Source organism: Pelodiscus sinensis, chromosome 2 (genome assembly GCF_052426305.1).
Source record: "Pelodiscus sinensis isolate ZL-2025 chromosome 2, ASM5242630v1, whole genome shotgun sequence".
Classification (NCBI taxonomy): domain Eukaryota; kingdom Metazoa; phylum Chordata; order Testudines; family Trionychidae; genus Pelodiscus; species Pelodiscus sinensis.
Window position 1 is genome coordinate 154174066 of NC_143053.1, and position 21415 is coordinate 154195480.

At 46.8% G+C, this 21415-nt stretch overlaps 1 protein-coding gene across 3 annotated transcripts in view; it reads left to right on the forward strand.

The window, feature by feature from the left end:
* The first annotated feature begins 522 nt into the window (after positions 1-522).
* The window catches only part of GALNT1 (polypeptide N-acetylgalactosaminyltransferase 1), a 146763-nt gene continuing 125870 nt past the window's right edge, over positions 523-21415 (forward strand). For 2 of the 3 annotated variants that reach the window (XM_075921642.2, XM_075921644.2), the window contains exon 1: positions 523-1063. The gene's annotated coding sequence lies outside the window, so the exon portion shown is untranslated. Of the gene's footprint in view, positions 1064-6002; positions 6095-21415 lie in introns of all 3 variants that reach the window. The other variant, XM_075921643.2, reaches the window with a different exon arrangement.

The following is a 21415-nucleotide window of genomic DNA, read 5'->3' on the forward strand; positions in this document are numbered from 1 at the left end:
GTCATGGCTTGAGGACAATACTTTTGTCTCTTCCCTGTACGTTCTTAACTTTGTACCAAAGAAAATGCACGCTTGACTAACAAAACCCCTTTTTCTACACTATGTAAAAATGCACGTGAAAACTGTATATCTGACAAGTGCTTCCAATTAAATATGCAAAGGGTGCGGTCGAGAGCAGGCCTATTGAGGGTTCTGCTCCCTCCCTGGGGGCTGGCCTGCTGCCTCACAGCTAAAACTCCCCCTTGCAACCTCCTACCCTCAAGTCCACGGACGGGGAGAGTGATGCTGTGTAATAGAGTCGCTGTACCCGCCCCACCCCCACCCTCGCATCGCTCGCCTCCTCCCTGGCCCCGCCCCCTCCCGCAGCCGCTAGCGCACCACGTGGCTCCCCTGGACATCCGGGCGAGCGCTGGGCGGAGCCGAAGGCGTGAAGGGGGCGGAGCCCTCCCGGCCAGCGCGCGAGGCGCAGGAGACGTATTCGCGCGCCGGGGACGTTACCGCCCCTTCTCTCCGCCCCCTCCCCCCACCCCGCGAGGAAGCCGCCGCCCCCGGCCGGCCATGGAGACGCGGCGCTGAGGAGGGCTCCGGAGGCAGCGGCGTGCGGGAGACGCGGCGGCCGGGGAGCAGCGCCGGGGGGCGGCGGAGGGGTCCCAGCGGGCTGCGAGGCGCGGAGGGCGGCGGCTTCCCGTGTAACCGACTCGCGCTGCGCCCGGAGCGGCGCTGGCGGCGGCCGCGGAAGGGGCGGCTCGGCCAGTCGGAGGCGGGAGCGGCCGCACGCGCCGGGACTCGGGGGGGAGCCTCCGCTGCCTGCCGGGAGGCGGCCCCCGCCCCAGCCCCAGCCGCGCCTGAACTTGGCGAGAGGGACGGAGCCTGCCCGCGCCCCGCCGGGCACCGGAGGATTCACCCGGCTCGTCGCCGCGCCCCTGGTGCCCCCCTGCGGCCGGGCGGCTGCTGCTGCCGCTGTCCCCAGGAGCGGGGCCGGGGGGCTCGGCGCTCTCCGGCCGGCGGCCGCTACGTCCCTCGGCTGCGGGCCGGGGCCATCGCTTGCGGACGGGGCGCTGAGGTGAGTGAGGCTTTCGGGGTGGGGGTTGTTTCTCGTCTCCCCTGCCCGCGTGCGGGGCCCAGCGGCGGCCGCTGGCTCGGGCGCTTCCCCCGCCTCGAGGAAGCGAGTCCGTGAAAAGCAGAAACTGGTTCTTGTTGGCGGCTCCTCGTCATCACCCCGGGAGGAGCGGAGCCAGCCGAACCTCTCGGAGCCCCCGGGGCGAAAAAACCCGCTGCCCCCCCGGACTGGGGCTTGCAGGAGAGCTGGTGTGGGAAGGGGACGGAGTGTTTAGGGAATGGAAGATCTGCTCCTACGGGCACGGAACTTGCTCTGGAGCCTGGGGTCAGAAGAGTAACAGCTGCATCCCCCAGCGCTTCCCCTTTGCACCACTGTCACATTAAGTTTGATCAGTTAATGGCTATTACATAATGTGTGACTAATATTTGAGATTCGTATCCAGCGTGAGGAGGATTTGTTTTATTTCCTTTTTAATTCATAAAGCTGAAGAGGATAAAAAACGAAGGGTTTTGTTTTGGCGGTTGCTTTAAAACAAGTTTGTGTGTGTGTGTGTGTGTGTGTGTGTGTGACTCTGCTGCTTGTTTTATTAGTGAGCTGGTATCTTAAGAAAGAAGCTTTCTTCTTTCTCAGAAGATTTGCTGCGAAATATGGCCATATCTTTTAGGTCACAGTATTTCATTGCTTTCCTCAGCATCCAGAGCCTGTTACGGCTACACTTCTGGGGGTGAGAGGCCGACTAAAGGCTGTCTTTCTGTACAGCAGCTGCTTTGGAAGATATTTTTTGTGGTGGTGAAAAAAGTGAGCCGTAATTTTCTGTTCTCTGTATAAAATTGTGTTGGTGACTGTAAATTTACAGCAGCCAACAGCTGTACAAGCCAACACTATGCAACTAGCTAAGTATTTTATACACTCTATTACTCCCTCACTAGGAAACAGTGGCAATCGTGCTGTCTGTTGTATTTCTGACACTTAAAGCACCAGATAATCCATTTTTATTTCAAAAGCTTGTTTATAGTGGAGAAAGCATTTCCTTTCCCATTGCCAGCTTCATCTTGTTCCAGGGTCGGAAAATTTTATTCTGGTTCTTCATTTAATGCTGGATTGTTCTATTTTAGTAAATCATTTTGATAGGGTGTTATCACATTTCAATAAATAATTACTAGTTTTGCTAAGTTGGCTATAAAATCTCTATACAGCTCAGCACGCAAATCTTTCTAGAACCAGTGGTGTTGGTAAAATTGCATATGCTCGGTTAACAAGAGGTGATGTGAACGCTATCTTTGTAGCTTCTTCAGCACACCAACGGCATCGTTTCTGAGCTGAGACTTCTGGGATCCAGGAGCGAGAGTGCTCTTGGAATTTTATTACGGAGCACTATTTTCAGAATGGTAGATTTTATAAAGATTTGTTTGAGATGGACAGTAGACTTTAGAGATGAAAATAAGTGTCACAGAAATTCCACAAGTACTGTATGACTGGCATTAGGATGGTTTAGTTTTCAGGTGATGCAGTTATGTTTTACATATATGCTTTAAAAAATGTTCCTGTCTTCTCTCATTGAATTTGTTGAAAGATAATGGAACAAAGCAGACTAGATAGTTTTAAAAAATGAAAGTGGAGATGAATCTTAGAGTGATTCATGTGTGCCAAACTGTTGTGTTGGCAGAGCAGGATGCTGCTATCTTGTCAGCGAAGGCTGTTTGTCTTCACTGCCCTTTTCTTTGGCAAGGCTAGTATTCAAGAACCCATGTATATGTAAATGTTCATGTTAAATTATTTACCTTAAATGACTGAAGATTCTTTTCTTGGGAAAATAAGTGTGTATTAATAGAGCTCATCTAATAAATCTTAGGTCACTTTTTAAAATTACACTATAAAAACACTTTAATTTGTCAAATATTTATCAGTTAAATATAAAATGTGAGTGGTTTTATATATTAAATGTCTTGGTGACATCAGTCTGCTGTTATCCAGCACTTTTTTCACCAGCACTAAAGTTATCAATTCACAAAACCAGTACAGTATAAATGTAAACAATTGTGTTCTCTAAATTACTTTGTCAGTGCAGTTCTGCATTGAACTACAAGATATTGTATAATAATAATATTCAAGATGATTGAACTAGTGGTGTATATGATACAATTCATTTTCTCTTCCCAATTCCTGGGGCATCCTTATATCTTATTTGTCTTGTTGAGTCTTTCATTGAGCAGAGGTATTCCTTGAGCTGCCCAGAACCTTTTCCTGAGCTTACAGTTATTTTAGAATACTGAATTACAAATGCAATCCACAGTATTCTCATATTACTTTGCATTTATTGACATTGAAGTTTATTGGACATCCTGTTTCCTGTTCACCTAACTCAGTGGTCTCCAATCTTTTTAACCACAAGATCACTCTTTCAATTTGAAGTGCAATATAAGATCTACCTCAAACCCAAATACCCTTGCCCTGCTTTCTTCCTGTCCCTGTTCTGAGGCCCCGCCCTTGCTCCACCCCTTGCCCTGCTTTCTTTCTGTCCCTTCTCCGAGGCCCCGCCCTTGCTCCACCCCTTCTCCAAGGCCTCACTCTGTTCACTCCATCCTCTCTCTTTCACGAAGCTGGGGTAGGGATTTGGGATGCAGGCACTGGTCTTGGGCTGAGGGTGGGAGGGGCCCTGGGTTTAGCCCAGGATAGGGGTTTGGAGTCCAGGAGGGGGTTCAGGGTACAAGCTTTGGGAAGAAGTTTGGGTGCTGGGGGATTCACGTCGGGCAGGAGGTTGGGTGTAAGAGAAGGTTCAGGAAGCAGGCTCTGGTTGGGCACCGTTTAACTGAGATGGCTTCCCGGTGGTGGAGCATTGGGGTTAAGGCTAGCTTACTCCTGCACTGGCCCTACACTACTCCTGAAAGCAGCTGGTATGTACAGGCACTGAGTCCACAGCTTATACTGGCTATGGTTTCCCATTACTGATCAATGGGAGCTGCAGGAGTGGTGTCTGCCGGCAAGGACAGCATGTGGAGACTCCCTGTTCTCCCTTTCTCAGAGGCTGCAGGGACATGACAACCACTTCTAGGAGCAGCAATTACCATAGAGATAATTACTCCAGCCATGACAGGTTAGGCATTTTAGAACTCACTACTCAATATTAAATTTAAGCATGAGAGAGAAATGCAAATAATGAAATGACCAGACCAGTCAAAAACCAAACATAGCACACTTTGTGAGCCGTAAAAGAAGTAACAACAACAACCCACGTATGTGTTGGATTGGTAGGAGAGTGAAGTACAGTGCGTGTTTGTGAGAATGGCAGAGGCACACACATTGTGTGAAAGTGACAGATTTGCTTTGTCAAGCTCCGTCCATCCCCTTTTCGCTGTGGAGGGAGCTTGGCAAAGCAAATGTCTGTCACTTTCAGTGCCCCCCCCCACCTTTCTCCCTCCCATACCCTGCACAAGCAGGAGGATCTGGGGGGGGGGGAGGGGGAAAAGGGGAGCTCCAGGACAGTGGGTGGAGGGGCAACTGAATTGCCAGCACTTGATAGCTTCCTGGCTAAAACCCATCAGGATCATCTGTCAGTTGATCTGGGATCTACTGGTTGGTGACTTAACTCGATACAGGTCTCTCTGAATTTCGTGAATTTTTCTGTGAACTTAACTAATTTTGTAATCTGGAGGCTTTGCTATATCACTCCTTACCCTGTATTCAGGTTTGTTAAAATATATTAAACACTGCTCCTAATATATGTCTGCCCAGTGCTAATATTTTGTGTATTTCAAATATGTCTATTGATACTTCTGGGAAAATTTTGCACCACTACCCATCTGTAGAATTCATGTCCCCCCACAGATTTCTTTGCTTCCCCTCAGGAAAATGACTTTCTGACATGGAAGCAAGAGGAAGCTGCAAGAACAATCACATGCCATCCTTGGTAGCACAGATGCATTGATTCATGCATCCAGTGTAACTGGTAGGGGGTAAATCAAAGCAAGGTTAGGGACATCCAAGCCAGTGACTTCTAGCTGAGGCAGGAGAGGCCAAGACACCCCTTGCAAGGAATAACTGGGGCTATCTCACACCCACCTCCAGAAACCTTCCTCAGCTGCATGTTTCCTGCCCCAAATGCTCCTCAACTGTAGGGGTGAGTTTGCTGTAAGGGGGAGTTGTTCTCCTATCCACCCAGCCTATGTGCATTTGGACTTCCCATGCCTAGACATCCCTGCCAAGCCTTAGCTGGTACATCCAGATCCCTCTTAGCCCTCCATGCACAAACCCTACCCCAATGAACCTCAACCCCTGCATTTAAACCACTCCCTCTAAGCTCTGTGCTTGAACACCTACCCTAATAAGCCTCACCACCTGCACCACTCAATCCCCACAGCCATATTCTCATGCCCCTGACACCCAATTAGCTGCACCCATAATTCCACTGCCCCACCACCCAGACTACTGAGACACCCAAATTATTTGGCTGAGACCCAACTATATTCACTTGAAAGTCCCTGCAAAGGCTCAATGCCCCTGCACTTCAAACCTTCTTCCCATAAGCCTTTGTTCATATAGATACCTATATCTCCACACTGAGGTGCTTACACTCATCATGTGTTTCCCAGAATCCTTTTGCCTCACACTTGGGTCTTTCCACACTGAGCCCTTCACACTTGGATTCTGCCTGGTTGAGCCTACCTGTTTTCCCTATACCTGGTACTCCTGGCACAGATGAGCATGGCCTCAGGGTGTTTCTGGGGTATGTCGAGGCCTTGGATGAGTGCAGCTTCACTGCTGAGTCTGTGTCCTTGTGGTGGGAGTGATCTCTCATCTTCATGCAGCCAGTGACAAAGCGAAGCCTGTGTATTTATTGACAAATAAATCTTGCAGCATTTTAAAACATTTTGTGCAGAATTCTTAATTTGTTGGCACAGAATGCCCTTGGGATACTCTTAGCTTCCTATTTTTTTTTATCCAGGAATAAAACAAATTATTAGAAAAATAATTCTTGGGGAAAATCACCTTCTGCAGTACTATCAATTTACTGAACATGATGCTGACTTTCTAAATGTGAGTAAAGCATGCTTTAACTATGTGACTTGTACATCTTACAGGTATTCCTCCAATACCCCTGAACACTTTATAAAAGGAAAAATCTTTGATCAAATTTGGTCCATTATGTGGAATAAACCATCATAAAATCTAAAGGAGTTGACACATTTTGAGTTAGTATATTAAAGAGCTGGTTAACATTTTCATTGGTTGCTTTTTTGATAATTTAAATATATGGGTTTATGCAACTGAGTACAAAGATTTTAAAGGAAATCTTTTCAATATAAATAAAAACCACTGTCTTTGAAAATTGCATAAAGTCTTCTTACTATGTATTTTTAAACTCTGTATGTTTGGCAGTCTGTGTATCCATTTGTTCAAGAACCCCTCCTGAAAGGTAAGAATTAGGACCACCAAATTTGGTATGAAGCTGCTTCTTATCATAACTTAAGACAACATAAGGGTTAAGGATGTTAAGTAGTGTGTATTTCACTAATTGAGTAGTAGATGCATTTTTCGTCAACTATTCGATTAGTAGATAGGGTGGGTTTGCCTCTTTGAAACGCCGCTACAACGTTTCAAAGCAGCAGCAGCGCTGCACGGAACCTGGGCTCCCTGCGGTGCTGCAGCTTTGAAGTACCCCGTTTTCTCTCTCCTCCCCCCCCCTCCCCGCTGCCTCTAATAGAGGCAGCGGGGGGAGGGGGGAAACGGGGGGAGGGGGGAAACGGATTAATTGCCTATCCTGTCAGCTATCTGATATGCATTTGTTTATCAGAGAGTCAACTAGTCCTTAACATCCTAAGTAAGAGTTTGGTTGTGCTAGGAAAATAGGATGTGCCTGGAACGGGATGCTTCTTATAATACTGTATATTAAAGAGACAGATTCACCTGGCAGATGAAAGGGGCTGGCTGGGGCATCCCCCTCTTCAGGACTGTCTCAGCCCAGAGCCTCCCACTCCCCAGGGGCCCTTAAGGGTATTGGGGGTGGCTGAAGCGCCTCTCTCCTTTCCTCTGATTTGTATGGGAACATTGCTGGCTGTTTCCTTTCATCAGAGACTGAGGGGGAAGTGCACCATTTGATTCGTTCCTCTCTCTGGCTCAGGAATGCAAGAGATAGATGAACCTGGACCTGCCCCAGGAGAGGGACATGTACCCCTCTCCCAGCTGTGCCCTCTAACAAGATTTTGTTTATACTTTGAAACCTTGGACTGTTTAGGTGACCAAGAGCAGTTTATACTTGATTTCCTGTCCCTTTAGTTCAGGAGTCGTCAATAGGTAGACCACAGGCCACATCTGGACTTCCCCTCCTCCACTCACCTTTTGTTTGTTTTCCCTTTGAAGTCTGGACCTTATAAGAATGGCCATACTGGGTCAGACCAAAGGTCCGTCTAGCCCAATATCCTGTCAGCTGACAGTGGCCAATACCAGATGCCCCAGAGGGAGGGAACACAACAGGTAATCATTGTGTGATCCCTCTCCTGTCATCCATTTCCAAAGAAACAGAGGCTAGGGACACCATTCCTACACCTCCTGGCTAATAGTCATTGGTGGACCTAACCTCCATGAATCTATCTAGCTTTTTTTAAACCTGTTAAGGTATATCTACATAACTTTTCAAAATAACTGGCGTTACTTTGAAATAACTTAGTCCATGTCTACACAACAGGCAATTATTTTGAAATACAGGCAGTCCCCGGGTTACATGGATCCGACTTACATCGGATCCCTACTTGCAAACGGGGTGAGGCAACCCCGCACTAGCTGCTTCCCCCCAGCAGACCAGGGAGATACAAAGCTAGAGCCCCGCCCAGCAGACCAGGGAGACATGGAGCAGCTTTTCTCAGCAGACACCTCAGCTTGAGAATAAAGGACTGAGGGAAGTGAGGTGTGGGAGAATAAAACGGAGCTCTGGAGAAATGTTTGGCTAGAGTTTCCCCTACAATATGTACCAGTTCCGACTTACATACAAATTCAACTTAAGAACAAACCTACAGTCCCTATCTTGTACAACCCAGGGACTGCCTGTAATGAAATACTGTCAAGATGGAGAACTTCTTACTCTGACTTCTGTAACCCTCATTGTACGAGGAGTAAGGGAAGTCAGAGGAAGTGTGTGATTTCGAAATAAGTCCTTTGTAGATGCTCCCAATTTCTAAATAAGTTATTTTGAAATAAGCTACACAATTGACTAAGTTCAATTTGTGTAGCTTATTTCAAGTTAAGCCCTGCTGTGTATACACCCATAAAGTCCTAGTTTTCACAACATCATCTGGCAAGGAGTTCCACAGGTTGACTGTGCTGAGTGAAGAAAAACTTCCTTTTGTTTGGTTGAAACCTGCTGCCTATTAATTACATGTGGTGACCCCTCCCCTAGTTCTTATTGTGGGAATAAGTAAATAACTTTTCCTTATTCACTTTTTCCACATCAGTCATTATTTTATAGACTTATTGACTATACTTTGACCAAGAAACTTGGACCTGTCCTAAATATAGACTGACCTTGAAGGATCTGGGGACCTGTGTATCTGCTTCAGTGTTCCTTGAGGTTGATTTTAAAATATGCTGTAAATGTAAAAGCAATTTAAATGTTTCATATTCATATACCAACTCTCCCAGTTTGTGGCAGTACAATCACATTTTCCAGTTTTTATATATATTTTTTCTGTTCTGCAGCTATGGGAGAACACAGTGGAAGCTCACTGTAGAGGGGGAATGGTGAGTCAGATAATACAAAATTATTTACAAAATAGGCAACTTTAATAGTTCAATTACATTCATGTTGGGGTTAACTAAAACTTTTATTCTTGATGCCATATTTTACCAAAAGAGTTGTAAGCAAGACACAAGAAGTAATTCTTCTCTACTCTGCATTGATAAGGCATCAACTGTATAGTGTCCATTTCTGGATGCCAAATTTCAGGAATGATGTGGACATATTGGAGAAAGTCCAGAGAAGTGCCCCCCCCCAAAAAAAACCCCAACCCCCCCATTCAAAATTAAAATATTATTTGAGGTCTTGAAATCATGACCTAGGAGAGATTAAAAAAAATGTTTCTTCTGGAGAAGTGGACTGAGAAGGGACAGAAGTACACAAAATATTGTTACAAGGAAGAGAGAGAAATTGTTCTTAATTTCTCAAGATAGGACAAGAAACAATGTGTTTAAATTGCAGGAAGAAGGGGTTAGGTTGGATATTAGTAAAGCTTACCTATCGGGGTAGTTAAGCATTGGAACAAATTGCCTATGCAGATTGCAGAATCTCACTTATTTAAGAGCAAGTTAGATAAACACCTGTCAGGAATGGTCTGGCTGTTACATGGTCCTACTTTGTCCTGTAGAGGTTCCTTCCAGTCCTCCACTTCTATGATTCTATGCAAACCTAAATAGCCCATATTTAACTATCTTAGGCCAACTTATTCTGTGGGACATTCTGGTGAAATTGCAGTCAGGAGGTACTGGAGTTGTATGCCTTTGTAACTCACTTCCTACCTTGGTATGTTTTTAACTAATGTTGAACTTTCAGTGTGTGGTGAGAGGCTTCTCTCTCTTTCCTTGTCCATAATTAGGTGGGTAGCAGTGGTATAGGACTCTTGGAAGGGGATGTTAAATAAAACGTTTGTTTTACTAGGTATTTGGTTTGGAGAAACTCATAGCTTCCCCCCCCCCCCCCTTTTTTTGTGTGTGCAAGATTTTTAATAGAGCCTTGGATAGAGATATCAGTATATGCTCGTTAGGGTTAAAAAAAATCTTGAAAAAGTTTGTGTAAGTTGATGTTCCTTTAAAGTAGGGCATGGGGTACCATTTATGTGTTGGGGGGGCTCTGATCCACAGAAAACTCAGAGGTCATGCACAAGTGAGAAGTGGGAGGGGAGGAGGGGATGTGGACCCTAACAGATGTGGCCTCCAACTGAGAAGCCGGAAAAAAAAGACAGTCACTGTTCCTCTCAAGGTCTAGCCCCACAGTGTGGGGTGGGACGGAGGGAAGTGCTAAGACTCAGGTCTTACTCCTGGGACTAGGCTCTGGATGGGCCAAAAATGAGGGCTTCAGTGTGTGGGAGCGATACCAGGGAGCAAGCTCAGTGTAAGGGTACAGGGTCTAGGATTGGCTGTGTGGTGGGTCTGGGCCAGGAGGTAGGGGGCAGGTGTGGGTTCTGGGTGGGAGATGGGGTGCAAGAGCAGGCTGTGGCAGTAATTGGGGCACCTAACTGGCACAGTTCCCAAGGAGACACAGGTGGCTCTGCAACTCTGTGTAATGGAGGGAAGCATTGCCTGCAGGCACCATCCCTCACTGCTCTGATTGGCTGAGATTCCTGGCCAAAGGCAGCGGCAGCGGCGACGGAGGGGAGGGGGTTGTAGATGCTTGCAGGAAATTCATTCCTGAAGCAAGCAGAGCTGATGACTTCTCTCTGTCAGGGAGAGCCCAGGGATAGATGCAGTCTGTGGCTTGCCTTGATCTGGTCTGTGAGGCTCATGGCTGCTCGCTGCAATGTGGGAGCTGATGCTTGTGCTCCACCAACTCACCTCACAGAATGTAGGTTTCCTACCCCTGCTTTAAAGGAGTGCCGTTCAGCTCCAGAAATTTCTTTTGCAACTGGAAGAGTAAATTAATCAGTATGTGAGTGGTAGAGGAAGATTCAGTAAACAGAGAAACTATTAATGGGTCTCAGGCAACAATTTAAAACACTTGTGCCAGGAAGGAAATCAAGTACTATTTTTAATTCATACTATTTCATGTATCTCAGGAGCTTCAGTGCGTGAGTTTGACATTTGTTACAGTACCTTGGCATAATTTAGTTAAGACAGCATTAACTGGAAAAAAACACACCTATAGACTGACACGTGCATTCACTAGACAGGCTGATACTTTAAATATTGTTTTGAAAATATTGCACAGGCTAATGCTTTATTGATTAGTATTTATCTCATTAGAGGATCAGTAAGTTTTCACATAACTCGATCTTCACCTTTTCCCTGCTCTTATGAAATTTCCAGTTGGTGGATGCTATGGGTGAAGATTTTGGTTATGATGCTGTTAGTGAGCAGAACTAGTAGAATAGTCTTTGACGCTGCTGGTCTTGTTGAGCTTTCCTTAGCACTGAGAGCAGGATCAGCAGCAACTGCAGCTGCTGGGGGCACTTTTTGTAAGGGTGGAAAAATAAGTGTTTTCAGTCTTTTATCAATATACCATATAGTATCAACAGAACATTTTGTAGTTTTGCTTGCTTTAAGAAGTATTAAAAAACAAAGAAAGACCGTTTTACTCTGTTTAGCTAAACAGGAGTTGATATATTATTTATTTATTGCAGCACTAATGTAGATGAGGATCCAGCTGGCAGACCTTGTTTATCTTACAGATTTAAACTTGCTTTTTAGGTTGTAAATAGATTTTTTAACAGATTCAGTTGAGTAGTAAAAATGTAGGAAGCTTTTGTAAGGCTAGGTCAATTGCACAGGTGATAGAATCACTTTACTTTTTTGTAAAATTTCCCAGTGGAGACTGATTAAGTGCCCACAGTTCTTACAAAATAGCAATTCCCTATAAGGAGCATCAGAGTGAAATTTACTGGATTACGTCCATATCACTATTGCTCAGTTCTTGAGGTCATAACTTCTCATGTGAAAGAATTTCTTGCATGTGATAGGTGAAATCGTATGACAAATCAGTTTGTCATATATCAAAAGTGTCGAGCAATAGTACAGGCAGTCCCCGACTTATGCGGATCCGACTTATGTCGGAACCGCACTTAAGAACAGGGCTTTTCTCGCCCTGGAGCTCACGGGCGCCGGGTCGCCACCTGTGTCCTCCGTGGCGAGAAAAGCTTCTCCCGGTCTCCCTGGTCTGCTGGGGGGGTCCAGCGGACCAGGGGGAAAGGAGGGAGCAGGGAGACGGGGAGCAAAGTCTTGGAGCACACCCGCAGCGGAACAGCCCAGGCGCGCTTGGGCTGTCCCGCTGCCCGCGTGCTCTGCGGCTTTGCTCGGGGTCTCCCAGGTCAGCAGACCAGGGAGATGGAGCAAAGCCGTGGAGGACTTGGGCTGTCCCGCCACCCCCGTCTCCCTGGTCTGCTGGGGGGGGGGTGCAGCTAGTGCCCCCCCCAGCAGATCAGGCTTTTCTTGCCTACCCCTGGGGTAGAGCAGCTGGGGGCTGCCGGGTTGGTCCTGCAGCGCCGCTCCGGACCAACCAGGCAGCACCCCAGCTGCTCTGCCCCAGACGTCCCCAAGTCAGCCGCTGCTGAAACTGACCAGCGGCTGACTACAGGAAGACCGAGGCAGAGTTGCTGTGCCCCAGGCTTCCTGGAATCAGCCGCTGATCAGTTTCAGCAGCAGCTGACTTGGGGATGCCTCGGTTTCTTAAGTTGAATCCGTATGTAAGTCAGAACTGGCATCCAGATTCAGCTGCGGTTGAAACTGATCAGTTTCAGCAGCGGCTGACGCCAGTTCCGACTTACATACAGATTCAACTTAAGAACAAACCTACAGTACTTGTCTTGTACGTAACCCGGGGACTGCCTGTAATTGAGATTGTGGAAATTTAATACAGCTGTGACTCAGGTCTATTTACCTGTCAAGTCACTTGTTTAGCTTGTATCATACATCACAGTAGAATTCAGATCTTGCAGGTGCTACCTGCAGAAAGGTACTGGACTCTGACTTTTTTTTGCTATCAAATTATTTGGCCCTCAACACTGAAGTTTATGCATGCGTCACATTCAGCACCCCTGTGAGATACAGCTATATTATAATCCTCATTTTACAAAAGGGAAAACATAATTTGAGCTCCCTGTGGAGACAATGCAAAATCTGTTGTAGAGCTTTGAAACTGAACCCAGTTATTGAGTGTCTCGGTTTGTTAACAAGACGACCATCCTTTTTGATCGCTGTCTCCTCTTTGTGAAGTTCAAATTTGTTGTCATCTAAGATATTACATAAATCTGTCCTTTCCTTTTGAATCTATTCTCCCATTGGGTTAACTTCTTTCAATCCATTTTGCTGGTGATACTACCTGTACGGGGCTATCTCTTTGTTTGCTTTTCCCACTATGGTGTTCAAGTTTCTCAGTTGTCCTTTAGGCTGTCAGAAATGATTTCTGAAAAAGTGTGTGAAAATACTATTTTCTCTTTTTTTAAAAAAAAAACCCCTCTCCCCCCCCTCCAAAAAAAACCTATTGAGGTGGTTTTTTTCCATTTCATGAACGGTCATGGGTACATTTATATAAATGACATGTTTGAAAGTTTTTTGTACTGGAGATACGGTTTTCTTGAAACTGATAGAACAAGATTCTTGTCACTTCAGTTAGAAAATAAGGAAGTTTTAACTCTTAGTTCAACAAGGAATCAGTGGAATCATTGGTGAATGGGAACCAGAGTAGTAAAGTTAGTGGGTGAAATCATCGGTCGATTGTAGCTGAGAAGGGACCTTCTATGGCTATGAATTGTTTGTGATGGAGGAGAAAAAAGAGGTTGGGTACAAAAACTTTACTGCCAGGTAGCTGATCAAGCATGAGAAATGAATTGTAATGGCCAAGAGGAAAACTGATTTGTAGTATTACTATCATGGAGGTATCTGGTAGCACTTTCATGATAAGATTTCATTCTAAAAAGCTATAAAATGGCATACACATTCTATCTTCTCCCCCCCTTCCCCACCAATGTAGGTGACCAAATGTAACATTTTGCACATGGTTAGGTTTTTTTGGCCTTGAATTTTCTGTGATGGTGCATGTTTTTCATCCAGGTTTTAATAGGGAATACAGTATTTGAATTTGGGTTTTGATTAAAATTTTTCTTCAGCAATTTGGTTCCTTAGAACAGGGATTCTCAAACTTTTTTCTGGTAACTCTTTTGAGGCTTTGATGTAAGGATGTTAAATTTAGTTTAATCAACTAAATGTCTAGTTGATAGATTTTTCCATCAACTAGTTGATTAGTCAATAAGCGGGAGAGCGACAATGGGGTTAGCTCCCTGCCCAGAAGCTAACCCTGCTGCGGCTCTGCCTTTTAAATGTATTAAGAGCTTGTCGGCTATTAATACATTTAAAAGTCTGGTGCACAGCGGTGGGGGACCTAGCATGAGCCAAGAATCATTTGAGAAATTATCCTACCTAGTAGGCTCTTAATACATTTAAAAGATTAAAGCTCAGCAATGTGGGTGCCCAGTGTCAGCTGTCCTGGCTGATGCTGCCCCTTTTCTCCCTCCCTCCCCCGCTTTTTGCTTCTGATTTTTAAATGTATTAAGAGCTGGTAGGTTCTTAATACACTTAAAAAGCAGAGGTGCAGCTTCTGGGACTCAGCTGATTCCCAGCTCGTACCCGGTCCCCACTACCCCCATACGTCCCTAGAGACGGTGTTGGGGGGAACTGGCTTTTAAGCCAGCTCCCCCTCCCTTCCTGCCTTTGATAGAGGCAGCAAAGAGGGCGGGAGGGCAAGTGACTTGTTGAGGGTCTGGTTGACTATCTGATTAGCTTTTGCTTATTGGTTAGTCATCAAGTCCCTTGCATCCCTACTTTGATGATCTCCAGCCCCCAAAAAAGATGATAAATTACTATACAGGCAGTCCCTGGGTTACGTACAAGATAGGGACTGTAGGTTTGTTCTTAAGTTGAATCTGTATGTAAGTCGGAACTGGCGTCAGTCGCTGCTGAAACTGATCAGTTTCAACAGCGGCTGAATCTGGATGCCAGTTCTGACTTACATACGGATTCAACTTAAGAAACCCAGGCGTCCCCAAGTCAGCTGCTGCTGCTGAAACTGATCAGCGGCTAATTCCAGGAAGCCTGGGGCAGAGCAGCTGGGGTGCTGCTGGGTTGCTCCAGTAGCGCCGAGGAGCCGCGCTACTGGAGCAACCCAGCAGCACCCCAGCTGCTCTACCCCAGGCGTAGGCAAGAAAAGCCTAGTCTACTGGGGGGAGGAGGGGGGGGCACTAGCTGCACCCTCCCCCCCCCCCCCCCAGCAGACCAGGGAGACATGGGTGGCGGGACCGCCCGCGTCCTCCACGGCTTTGCTCCATCTCCCTGGTCTGCTGACCAGGGAGACGGGGAGCAAAGCCTTGGAGCACGCCCGCAGCGGGACAGCCCAGGCGCGCCTGGGCTGTCCCACTGCGGGCGTGGTCCGCGGCTTTGCTCCCGGTCTTCCTGCAGACCAGAGAGACGGGGAGCATCTTTTCTCGCCCTGGAGGATGGGGGTGGCGGGACTGCAGCGCATCTGGGCGTCCTGCCGCTTCAGTCCTCCGGGGCGAGAAAAGCCCCGTTCGTAACTGCGAATTCGACGTACGTCGGATCCGCGTAACTCGGGGACTGCCTGTACATACTGACAGGAGCATGAAATGAAGCATGTAATCATATATGGTGTGTAAGATGTGGTAATTCTACTTTTCTGCACCAGAATGGTAGCAGCTTGCTGTCTGTCATGAATGGCTGATAGAGAATAGTGACTAATATACCTTCCACAGCCCTGAGTGCTGAACAATATTTTTCTGATCTTGCAACCTTCTACAATAGACCTGTGATCACCTTTTGGGTTGGGACCCCCAGTTTGAGAAGTGCTGCCTTAGAGTATGTGCTAACTACCAGAGTCTGTTAGATGGTTTGGGGCAGTCATCCTGCACCCCCCCCACTCCTTGCTTTGGTGGAGATGCAGAGCTTGGGTGGCATGGGGGCCATCTCAGTTCCACTGGTTCCAATTGCTGTTCAAGAGAGTAGGAATCAGGGGCTTTGAGAAAGGCATGAAGTGGGGGCAGGGCAGAGGCTTGGGCCTGGGAAGGAGGTTGTCCTGGGCCCTATTCTGTCTTAGGAATGGCCTTGCTAACTGGCTAAACAGACTGTTCCACTTGGTGTTTAGCTGTGATGCTTGGAGTATCTTTCTCAGAGATCTGTGTCGCTTAAAATCTTCTCTCACTAATCAAAGTTGGTCTGATAAAAGATTAGTAATACATGTGTAGATAAACTGTGGTGACTCAAGTAGTTGTAATGTAATTAGTAATAGATGTTTTTAATACTTGAATTTAATGGCTAAAAATGACATTTCCATAATCACTAAAAATTATGCATTGGATATAGTAGTGTGGTAAGAACCGAATACACTTAACTTCTCAGCAGCTAGTCCTTCTGTTAGATTTTATCCTACTTTAGATGGTTTTGTGCACAGCTGCTGGAAGGTGAAAATTTCTCCATCAGCAATTTCTAGTCTGCCCTTGATAATTCCACCCCTTTCTTCACATACAATTGCTGCCAACCAAATCAGCATAAAATAAAAAAAGTTAAGCAATACACTGATTTGGTTAGGAAGCAGTCAGTATTGTTCTGTACATAAGACACGCGATATAAATCCACAAAAGCAAGGAAAGTAGAAGTTGCTGGACAATATGCACTGTATATTCCTTCACTGATGGGTGCACACTTTCACAACTGTCATACGTCATAGACTGCTTCACAATCTTTACTGTCACCTGAGGGTTCTAGTTTTTGAACACCTGTGTATTCTTTTGCAAATAGCCTTTCATCAAACTACCCTCTCCTAAAAGCTAGGGATGTAATAGTGTAGTTGATTAATCGATAAGCAAAAACGTATGGACTTAACACATTCCTCCTTGCCCCCCTTTCCCTCCCCCAGCCTATGGATATGAATGACTACTTGACTATACAATGAGCAAATGTTTATTGGATAGTCAACAGGCTACTTGACTAGTCGCTTCCCCCCTCCATTGCTGCCTCTATTAGAAAGATGCAGCAAGGGGGACGGGCAGAGAAGGGGGTGTTTCAAAGTGGCAGTGCCACATGGAGCCTGTGATCCCAACTGGCCTGGGCTGCACATAGCATTTCAAAGTGGCAGCACTGTGTGGAGCCCAGGGTCATCGGGGGAATCCCCTGATAACCCCAGTCTTCATATGGCGATGATGCTTTGAAATGCCGCAGGGGGCATGGGCAGACCCCATGCTCCCCACAGCACTTTCACCTTTGAAGTGTAGCAACAGCCCTGGGGTTCAGCTCGTGTTGGGTGCGGGAGCTCAACCCTTCCCCCTTCATACAGGGTTTGCTGCCACTCCACACTGCTACCTCTGTATCAGAGGCAGCAGTACGGAGCGACAGGCAGCCAGTCCGTGAGCAGAGCTGGTTTTACATGAAGAAAAGTGGCCTTTTAATTGAGGAAAATTGTAACTAGGGATGTTAAGTAGTGATTAATTTGCGAGTTGAGTAGTCCATCGACTACTCGACTAGTTGTTAGGGAAAGGCAGTTACAGTGCTCACTTCCAGGTCTCAGCACAACTTCTCCCCTCTCCCCCTTGCTCTGCACTCTTAAAGGGACAGATAGGAGCTGGCATGTAAAGATCTCTGGTCCCCAGCCGGGTCTCAGGATAACCCCTGTGCTACCTCTCTGCATTCTGAAAGGAACAGAGTAGCAGCAGCTGGTTCTGGGGGTTGGGGTGTCTCCCCAGAAGTTTTCTCCACTGCTCCACTGTCATGCTGCATTTTTAAAGGGACAGAGCAGCGGCAGCAATGGGAGGCGTGGGGTGGGGCTTGTGCTGAGAGACACCTGTGGGACCAGCTGCTGCTGGTCTGTCCCTTTCAGAATGCAGAGTGGCAGCCGGGGGTGGGGGTTGTCCTGAGACCCAGCAGAGGACCAGAGATTGAGCCAGCATCTTTGTGCATTGGATCCACTGTCCCTTTAAGAGCACAGAGCTCTGTGCTCTTAGTGAGAGATTGAGTGGTTGATAGTGCTACCCAATAAGCAGGGCTTGCCAAGCGGAACCACACGCTGTGCATGCGCAGACCACGCTGTGCAGCCGCACTGGGCTAAAATCTACTCACCCGTGGCGAGTAAATTGCCCTAATTGTTGAGCCCTGCCAATAAGTTCCTGCGTGGTTGACTACTTGATTACTCGTTCACATACCTAATTATAACTCTCTTATTAAGCTACCAATTCCTACCTTCTTACCTCTGAAATTCCTCCTGGAGATTTGCTATTTTGTGATGCCTCCAGCCAACTTACTAGATTAGGTTGTCGTATTTTCTTTAAGTTTAGTGTTCTGTAGTTCTGGCCTTCCCTAAGTTTCTGTGCAATCCTATTGATTGCTTTTCCATCTTTATCCTCAGCACCGCTTTATTTAGCGCACTCTGATTGAATTGTTTAAAATTAGTCTGACAGGTCCTCTGGGTAAGGATTGTGTCTTCTCTATTGGGGAAAAATACTTTGTATGATGTTGGGTGCTATTTAAACCATTTTTTTAAGCTTCCAGTTTTGAGCATCTCTGGTTTTGATGGGTAACTTATTTACAGTATATTTTGGCTGATAGTTTTTGGTCACTTCTTAACTTAAAGATGTAAATACTTTAAGCAACACTATCTTAGTTTCCTAACTGGAAGTATCAGGAGTGTCCTCATGCTGAAGGAGAGTAGCCTAATGTGTACCAAATTCTCATTTTATTTGTTGTCATTACTTATCTACTATATCTTTGAGAGAGTTTGTTCTGCTTGTGTGTTTGTCTATTCCCAAACCGGTGCACATGCACTAGGGATGTAAGCGACTAATCAACTGGTCAGCTATCCAATAAGCTAAAGCCTACACCCCAGTTAACTAGTTGCTTCCCCTCTCCCCTTACTGTCTCTATCAGAAAGAGGCAAAAGGGGGGGCTGGAAGAGGAGAGGGTACTGGGGGGGGGGAGGGAAACCAGCTTAAAAGCCGGTTCGCTCCAGCTCTGTGATGCTCCACCTTTGAAATGTACAAGAGTCCTCACTGGGGCTCTTGTGAATTTCAAAGCATAATCACCGTATGGAGCCTGGGCCAGCGAGTCTCCTGCTGGTCCCAGGCTCCATGCTGAGTTTCAGTCTTTGAAATGCACAAGAACCCCTGCTGGGTACATTTTAAAGGTGGAACACCATGTGACATTTTCGCCTTTGAAATGCGGTAACAGCTGGGTGGGCTCTTGGTACATTTCAAAGTGGAAGAGCTCTTATTGACTAATTCAGTAGTCAATGGACATTCTATCAACTATTTTATTTATTAATCTAATTTTAACATCACTAACATGCACCCCTCACACTGTTGTGCTTGCTGTAGTGAGAGAGGGATGGCGTTGTCCTCTTTTCGGGGCAGCTTGTGTATAGAATCCCCAGCCTCGTTCCAGAGTAATTTATTCCAGTTAAGGACCCAAGCAATGCTGGATGAATTGTCTAGTTGTTTAAATGGCATTACCAGCTCTATATAATATAAAGTTCAGGTAGCTCTACATCTCGTAAGACCCTGTGCTTAGTTGCTTATAACTTTACCAAAATTTAGTCATTTGGGTTAAAATGTTTGGAACATTTTAGTAAAGTTTTATTTCTGAGAAGGAAATCAGGGAAAGTGTGCCCATGTTTTTGGAAAATGCATTGTCTTTTAAGAAACTTTTTTAGTTCAGAAATTCTAGTGCCTTTATGATTTGGAGCAAGGTCTTGAAATTTGTCTGGGGGATTGGTTTTATCAGATTCACCCCTTGTACTATGGAGGATGTGAGGGGAGAAACATTCAAATCTGGCCAAGTGATAAGCCTTTGAAATATCAGGTACATATACTCAGTAAAAACTTGTTAGAGTTTGTTCTAGTTTGCTTGTGCCAAGAGCCATCTGGCTGAAGGAAGCATCATCTCAGCGAGACTCTCCTTACAGTTGTTGTTCCCAGCTGTGGCACCGGGCACACTTTCCTGGGTACTCAGTATTCTTGCTATAGGCTTCCACACAATATATATGAGTCCAGAGCAGGGGTGGGTAAAAGGGCCTGCACAGGCCAATGAGAGCCTGGGGCCAGATGGAAGTGCACCAAGTTTCCTTCACCATGCCAGAAGCACACAGCTCCTGGCAGGGTCGGGGGAGGCTTCATGTGCTTCTTTCCCCCAAGTCCTGATTGTCTTGGGGGTGGGAGGAGCGTGCAAAGCTTCCTCTGCCCTGCCCCGCCCTGCCCTGCCCTGCCCTGCAAGGAGTGCTTAGAAGCATCATTCTCTCCTGGCAGGGTGGGAGGAGGCTTTGTGCACTCCTCCCCCAGGCCCTGATTGCCTGGGGACAGAAGGGAGAGCACTCATGCCCCTGGCAGTGGGAGGAGACTGCGTCTAGTGGGAACCTTTTGGGGGGAGCAAAGGTACTTTCGCACCCTCAGACCAATCATGGTCTGAGGGTAGGGAAGCATGGTCTGTGCTTGAACCCCCCCACCCTTTTCGGAGCAGCCCAAGGCCACTTCAAAAATTTCTGAAGTGGCCCTCGGCAAAAAATTATTGCCTACCCCTCGTCCAGAGAGTCAAGGAGACTGTTGTCTGTGTGACTTGTATCATTTGTTGCAGAAGTTGGAAAGTATATGAATGAGGCAGGGTATGGTGCCCTGAAGGGATTAGATTCTGTCCCTGCCTCTGCATATTCTTTGATGCTGGACAAATGAGTTACAATTTTCACAAGTGGTCACTAATTTCATATTCCTTGTTTTCTGATTATTCAACTTGAGAAGCTGGGGTTCTTTTTTGCACTAGTGTTAGGCACCCTGAAGAAGGCAGGAGGGATGCAATAGTGTAGCCAGTTAAACGATTAACTGTAAGTGGATGCTTATCTGTTAATGCTACTGGCAAAACTCTCTCCCTCCCCGTGGTTCTGCATTAGAGGAACTTGGGAGTGGGCGCACAGTCAGACTCTCTCAGTCCTGGCTCACGCCAGGTCCTGGCAGCTACCCTTATTGCAACTCTATTGAAAGGATTTTGAGAGCCAGTAGACAGGCACACTGCTCAGTCTCAGCTCACACTGGGTCCCAACAGCTACCTCCACTGTGGCTCTGCATTTAAAATTTAAAATGCAGAGCCACAGCAGGGGTGGTTGCCAGGACCCAGTGCAAGCTGGGACTGAGCCAGCCTGCCTGTGTGCCGGCTCCCAAGCTCCTTTAAATGCAGAGCCAATTACCAGTTAATCGTGTAACCAACAATTTTTGTTGGCTACATGACACTTCCTAACATCCCTAGAAGGCAGTAGATGAAATCATATATATAGTAGCCCAATGTCTGTGCGTCTGTAATGCAGTAGCTTTACAGTCTTGCGTCTGGGGGGCGCTGTTGCCTTCTGCCGTGGCGCACGGCTAACTACCGTGCTGCTTGGCCAGGCTGCCACGCCGGAGCAAGCAGCCGTTTGGGGTCCGTGCCGCTCCCCATGCAGCACAGCTTGGCTGGGGGACACTGTTGCATGGGGAGTGGCGCGGACCCCAAACGGCCGCTTGCGTCGCTTGCTCCTGCACGGCAGCCCGGCCAAGCGGTGCAGCAGTCAGTTGAGCGCCGGGGTAGGGGGGTGGGCCGTGATGTTCATGGCTGGGGAGCGGGGCCTGGAGCCAACGGCACGCCCCC